This window comes from Papaver somniferum, chromosome 10, assembly GCF_003573695.1.
Source record: "Papaver somniferum cultivar HN1 chromosome 10, ASM357369v1, whole genome shotgun sequence".
Taxonomy (NCBI): domain Eukaryota; kingdom Viridiplantae; phylum Streptophyta; class Magnoliopsida; order Ranunculales; family Papaveraceae; genus Papaver; species Papaver somniferum.
The window spans coordinates 70,173,270-70,180,760 of record NC_039367.1 but is presented as its reverse complement, the minus strand read 5'-3'; the positions used below and the strand labels follow the sequence as shown (position 1 = coordinate 70,180,760).

The 7,491-nt window shown below is 36.1% G+C and overlaps 1 pseudogene; it reads left to right on the top strand.

Annotated features, from left to right (window-relative positions):
- The first annotated feature begins 5,392 nt into the window (after window positions 1-5,392).
- LOC113318995 lies at window positions 5,393-7,268 on the top strand (annotated as a pseudogene).
- Window positions 7,269-7,491: the final 223 nt, after the last annotated feature.

Sequence of the window (7,491 nt, the reverse complement as noted above, 5' to 3'; positions counted from 1 at the left end):
GATGGTCCTGTCTTGACATGCCTCTTTGTTGATGAAGTTCTCACACACGTCTTTGAATGTTCTTCAACCTTCAATCCTCGAGGGTTATTCAGTGATGTACGACACTCAACTACCATACTCTAATCCTAGACTTAGAATTGACTTTAGTAGAATGTAAATCAAGATATAATTTTGTGCATCTAACATTGACGACAAGCATGAGATAGCAAAACTTGCGAGTTAGATCGATCAGTCTTTAATGAAAGAGAAAAAATTTGTATATAATCTTCTGCAAGGGTCTTTGCTTTGTCTTACTTGTGATTGTATTAGGTTTTGTCCATATAGGTTGTCGATTGAAAAAGTTGGTTGCATACTCGGTACCCTTTCCTTTTCAATTGGTATTAGAGCAGGGAAACAACGTTAGACCTAACCAGTTCGTGCTTGTGTCGATCCGGATCTATGGACAAGAGTTCAATCTCCATCAACATACCACTAGTTTTCAATGTCACAAGTTACTTATGGCGGTAAATAGCTATGCGTTCCTTCTTGCAAGCCCATAATTTCCAAATATGGGTACAGGTAGTCAAGGGATACACTCTTCCAACAGTTCGAGAAGGCGGGAATACTGTTGCTAAGGATATAGCCAAATGTTAGAGCACTTCTCGGTCGAACTCGCAACCGTTGCTATCTCAAGCTTGTTGTCAAGTTTAGTTTCCAAAACTATAAGTCTTGATTTCTAGTCTACTTATAGATAAGTCTCGGATTAGGATAGTAAGTGTAGTTGAGTATTAGACTTCACGACATTCATCGGTTGAAGACGAAGAACTACTAAGAGGAGCTTGTGAACTTCATCAACAAAAGGTAAGTGGAGACTTGAACTCATCTATCACTCAAAAGTCTATCTACTTTATCTCCTATTTGGGACAAAAGTCGTATAGCTATATAGACTTCGATTATACACATTTGATATTTCGAGCTGAGTTTAACTCGCTTACATATTTCTCGAAATATGTGTTGGTAAGCTTTCGCTTTAACCAAGTTCATCTTATATTCTTGACGAAAGTCAAAAGATGATCATGTGAAAATCGCCTGGTAACATCTTACATGATTTGTGTGAGACAGTCATTTGATGAAGACTCGGAATGTTTCGTATTGATCATTCGATCACTTGAATATTGCTTTGAAGCTAATAGTCTGTATGAGACAACTATTGTCGTCTTATAAGAATGTTTCAATGATTGAAATGGGAGTTTAGAACAATTAACCATGATTGGATATAGTACAGTATGCGTACTTGTATGCTAACTGTTGCATGTTATTCCAAGTCCGGGAACCATAGTATGCATACCCGTATACGTACTGGTTGGCTCAATGAAAGTCCGAGAACTTAGTATGCATACTCGTATGCGTACTGGCGTAAATTTCGTGTCCGGAAATTCAACTGAGTTTGGAGGTATGCGTTCCTGTTCACATACTGGCGAACCCAAACTAAGTCCGGCCACTTAGATATGCGTACCCGTTTGCATACTTGAGTAGGTTATGTTCTAAAATCAGTTTGTTCATGAACTAATACATTTATATATTAAGGAATGCAATCTTTTGCAAACCGTGATTATAATGTTCATGAATTGATTCGAGTGAATCAAAATCGAATTTGCTTCAATTGTGTCTTGTATACTTCTATGAGAATATAAACAATTGAACAAATCTAGAACTAGTTTCATTTGAGTCAGTTGAACTAGTTATGGTTAAGATGAATAAGGTTGATATAAAAGTGTTTATATGGCTGGCTTCGGTTAACTATTGTTGAGCCAACAAGGTGTACACGTTTAGGTACGATTACTCATATCTAAATGAAGTCACTTTTCATTTGTGTGTAGCAAGCTAAGTTCGATCTAACGGTTGAAAGATATTAGCTTGAGTCTAATTAGGTTTTCATATAACAGTGAATATTAAATGCTTTGTTACCAAGGTAATATTGATTGCAAACCCTGATTTGAAGACTATATAAGGGAGAACTCTAGCAATTGGGAAACCTAATCCCCACACCTCCTGTGTGATACTAGTTGCGACTAGAATCGATTCTCCTTTAACCTTAGGTTTTTTCCAGACTCTTTAGGTTAACGACTTGAAGAATTCATTTGGATTGTGAAGCCAGACCCAACTATTTTCTCTGTAGTTGCGTGTTCTGATGCTTTACTCTATCGTATTGAGTACTATGTTCTTTAAGATTTTCTCGAGATTTAATCTCCGATAGGCAAGATAAAAAATAGTCACAAACATCTTCGTCTCATCGTTTGTGATTCCACAATATCTTGTTTCGCTACCATACGATTAAGATTATTGTGAGGTGATTGATATTACTAGGATGTTCTTCGGGAATATAAGTCTGGTGTATCAATTGGTTCCTGTTCACCTTGATTTATCAAAAGACAGAACAAAACTCATAGGTATTTTTGTGGGAGACAGATTTATTTATTCGATAGACTTTTCTGTGTGAGACAGATCGGTTCGACTTTCGGTCGTAGCAACTCTTAGTTGTGGGTGAGATCAACTAAGGGAATCAAGTGCGCAAAGTCCTGCTGGGATTCAGAGGCGTAAGGAACGCAACTGTACCTTGATCAGTGTGAGATTGGTTATGGCTCAACTACATTCTAGTCCAAAGTTAATTTGGAGTAGGCTAGTGTCTGTAGCGACTTAATACATTGTGGCGTTCAAATCTGGACTAGGTTCCCGGGTTTTTCTGCATTTGCGGTTTCCTCCTTAACAAAATTTATGGTATTTGTGTAATTTCTTTTCCGCATTATATTTGTTTATATAATTGAAATATCACAGGTTGTGCTAGTTCAATCAATTAGATAATCCAATCTTTGATTGTTGATATAAATTGATTGGCACTTGGATACTGGTCTTTGGTACCATCCAAGTTATTTCTCATATTAATCCGGCTCACATATTTCTATATGTTCGATTGCAGATTGATTTGAGAAATTGAGATACAACTCTTTGATATATTTCCATTGATTGAGTCTGACTGTCTAGTTGATTCTCTTGGAATTATATTAGAGTTTGTCCATACAAATTGCCTAAACGAAATATTGGGTGAGGTTCTTAGACCCTCACTTTTTCACCAAATATATCACAGTTGAAATCAATGCTGCATAACATAATTCTGATGGGTCGAATATTATGATCTTTATGGCCAAGATCTTCGACATCATGCGTCTAAGTGTATTACGTCGAAGGAAGCTTGGGATATCTTAGAGTTCTTATTTGAAGAGAATACCCCAGTAACGGAAGCAAGGTTTCAAAATCTAACATCTGACTGGGAAAGCCTTTGATGAAGATTTGTTTGAGGAATTTAATCACACATTATCTGAAATAGTGAATGACTCTCATGTGTTAGGTAGGACTATTTCTGAAAAGGATATTGTGATGAAAATTTTGATATATTTGACAGCTTAATATGAGTATAAGAAACATGCCATCACATAAGGAAACGATCTTTCAACTCTTTCCAAAAACAACCTTGTTGGAAGTTAAAGATCTTTGGTCACGAGCTTCGAAATAGACAGAACACCCTCAGAACAAGTAACTCTACTATTACTTCTGATGAGGTGTCTGTCTCACTATGTTCTGAAATTATTGGAAAGGAAGATGCGAATAACTTAAATTCTACTCTGTCACCGTTTTCATAATAATTAAACAAAAAAAACTCTGATAAAGAAAAAGGAGCTTTCACAATAATTAACCAAAAATAAAACTCTGATAAAGAAAAAGGAGATCTCTTAAAATGTATTCCTTCTTTTGTAAACAAAAGGGCAATAAGGTTCAGATCAATAAAGACACTCTTCGATGTCCTGAATTTCTTGGTTTTGGACATCTTATGTCCAAATGTTCTAACGAGTTCTATAAGAAAGCCCAAGTTCAATTCTACATTATTGCGCCATCAGTATTATGAATCTGGGGCTTCTTGGAACGAATTAAACCAGTGAGGAATGGGAATGATCAACTAAGCTAGCCGCCGGTTGTTAAAGCATATCACTCGCCCCTAATCTGGCTGTTGTTTCCACTTTCCAAAAAAAAAAAAATCGGAAAAAAGAAACCTATTTTGAGGCATACTCATCCATTATATTATCTAGGGTGGGTTTATAAGGGGTGTCTAAAGGTAGTGTAATTACCTATATATCCCTAAATAATTTCAATTTGTCATAGTTCCCTTATCCTCAAAAACCTAAAATTAAAAATCAAAATAAACTTTAAACTTAAACATCTAGGACTCCAATTCAATAAAGAAATTAATCAAACAAAGGAAACACGAATCGAAGTGAGCGATGTTGGAATGCGAAATCCAAATCTCAATTGCTCTTAGATGTATTTTAGAATGTATGCGTAACAAGCCCATCTTGTTTTTGATTGATTTTATTTTGTTTGATCGGTAGAATATGATTTCAAAGATGAAATAGGTTTTCAGAAGATCAGTTCGGCTGATCTTGCAGTATCAATTTTGAGCCGAACTTAGTGTATGATTTAGAGAAACACTATGTTCGGCTAATGCGACTTTACAATATTTTCATCCGAACCTCAATTTTCCAGCCGAACCTCAATTTTCCAAGCCGAACCTAGTGGATGATTCAGCTTCTGAGTGAAGTTCGGCTGATAACTTTTGAGCCGAACCTCTGTTTTTTTGAAATTATACCTAGGTTCGGCTGATAACTTTTGAGCCGAACCTCTGTTTTTTTGAAATTATACCTAGGTTCGGCTGACAAGTTATCAGCCGAACCTAGGTATAATTTCAAAAAAATAGAGGTTCGGCTCAAAAGTTACCAGACGAACTTTTCATCTGGTCAGCAGATATGGGTTTTAAAAATTCAATTTTTTGGCAGATTCAACTTATAAAAGGAAATTAAACCTCGATAGAAGTTTACCTCTGATTTGAATCACACATTTTGGTCACTTCTAATCACTAAAATCTCAAAAGTCAAAACCCAAGCTTTTTTTCTTCACTTCTTCTTCTTCCTCTCAAAAATCCCAACTCTCTCACATAAATTTGATTTTTCTACTAATTCACCACTAATAATTTAATGTTTAATCAATCCTTAAAATTCATAATTAATCAATTCTAATCATAATCATTTACACTAATTATATAAGAATAGTTATGTCATTATCAAAAATGGTGGATGAAGGGTGATGTTGTTTTTATTTAGTGACCCTATTTTGGCATTATCTATTATGCCTCAAAAAAATCTAGTATGCCTCAAAATAGGTCTCGGAAAAAAAGTCTACCGAGTAGAAAGCCGGTCCACAGTCATGTACCCTTTTAACGTTGGGCTCACGCATCTAAGTTAGACCCAATGAGCCCATTTACCTCAAACCCTAGAAAATAAAAAGCTGTGAGGTTTTTAGTATAAAACCCTAGTTTGTTATAATCCTTAAAGTTCCTTCTCCGGTTCTCCCTGTTCTCTTCCGCAATTTCTCATCTGCGAAGAAGAAAAAATGGTGTCTCTGAAAGTTCAGAAGCGATTGGCTGCTAGTCTTCTCAAGTGTGGAAAGAAGAAAGTATGGCTTGACCCTAATGAGTCTACCGACCTTTCTACCGCTAACTCAAGTAAGTAATAAACGAACACAAAGAACACTAGAATCACTTGTTTCATTTGATTTCTTCTTATTAATTGATTTTTCTTGATTATATCAAATATCATCAGTTTTGATTTGATCGGAAACTCATTAATCAGTTCATTCATTCAATAACCCAATCTGTGAAAAGACAGAAATATCCCCATTTATGTAAGATTTGGCCGCTGTTATCTTTTTAATGACGAGTTTTTGTAAGTTAGGGTTTTGTGATTCTTACATCAGGCTTTTGTTTGCGATTCTTATGTATGGGTTCCTGTTTTGTGATTGTTGTGTGTGTTTAGGGCAAAACATTAGAAAGTTGGTCAAGGATGGTTACATTATTCGTAAGCCAACTGTGATTCACTCTAGAGCTCGTGCTCGACGTATGAATGAAGCTAAGGCTAAGGGTCGTCACTCTGGTTATGGTAAGTTAACAAACTATTTCTACTGTCGGTGTTATGCTGTTAATGTAAGCTTTCTTGTTTCTTTCTTAAATTCAGCGACTGGTTCATACTGTGTGTGGTATAGAGGTAGCAATGGGTTAATTTGGTAGTTTCTTTGTGAACAGGTAAGAGGAAGGGTACCAGAGAAGCTAGGTTGCCTACCAAGATTATCTGGATGAGGAGAATGCGTGTGCTCAGGAGGTTGCTCCGTAAGTACAGGGAGGCAAAGAAGATTGACAAGCACATGTACCATGATATGTACTTGAAGGTAAAGGGTAATGTGTTCAAGAACAAGCGTGTATTGATGGAAAGTATTCACAAATCTAAGGCAGAGAAGGCCAGAGAGAAGACTTTGTCTGACCAGTTTGAGGCTAAGCGTGCTAAGAACAAGGCTAGCAGAGAAAGGAAGCATGCTAGGAGGGAGGAGCGTTTGGCTGCTGTAAGATACTGATAAACTTGTTGATTTTCTGTTTTCAATTTTTATTATAAATTTTGACACTACATGTGTATCTTTGTTCTTGGCTTGATTACTGCTTGGGTAATGTTAACTATGTATGCATGTTATACTTGTTAAGGACATAGTTAACTGGTTGGACTTCTAGTGAATTCTGCATAGAATTGATTTAGATGTACATGTGGAATATCAATATTAGATATATAGCGATATTAATCTTGCCATTTCATTATTTACTGCACTGGATCAGACCTGCAGTGTAATTTTAAAAGACATTCTGGGTCAAGTTAAGTATAGGGAGTAGAAGCACTAAGATTCTATGTCTCGAGTCCCTTGTTATTTCCGAGTTCATCTTGACAAGTTGGTATAATATGCAACAGGGACCCGTCGATAAAGTGGCAGCACCCACAACCACACCCACACCTGCATCTCAAGCAGCTACCGGGTAAGAGTTTCACCTTGTTCCTGTTTCTTTTTTCTCCTGTATGCAGTTACTTTTGAACAATTCTAAGATCATTGTACTGATATTCGTCCTCTTTTCACCTTGATCTTGTTTGTAGGGCACCAAAGAAATCCAAGAAATGAGCAAACTGTTAAGAAGTAATATCATTGAGCAGTACGTAGAACTAGCGTTTTATTGTAATAGTGAACTTTTTTTCTCGTGGACAAGAAACCTCTGTGTTACTGGTTCCTTATATTTTTGGATGGTATTAGACTTGTTTAATTATCACAGTTGTTGCTTTTGTTTTCCTTTTATTGATGTTCTTTATTCATGATGCATTCTTAATGATTTTTCATTGATTTTGAGAAGTAGAATTGTTAAAACAATGGCTGAAGATCTAGGTTAGTGATGGATTCAGATTAAGACTCGGCTTATAATTCTTTTGTGTTAGTTCAGATGTTAGCCTGTGAACTTGATACAGTATGTTACCAGTTTGGGATGAAATGTTGGATGAGTCTTGGAATTTTCAGAAAAACAGGTTTCATCATAACAGA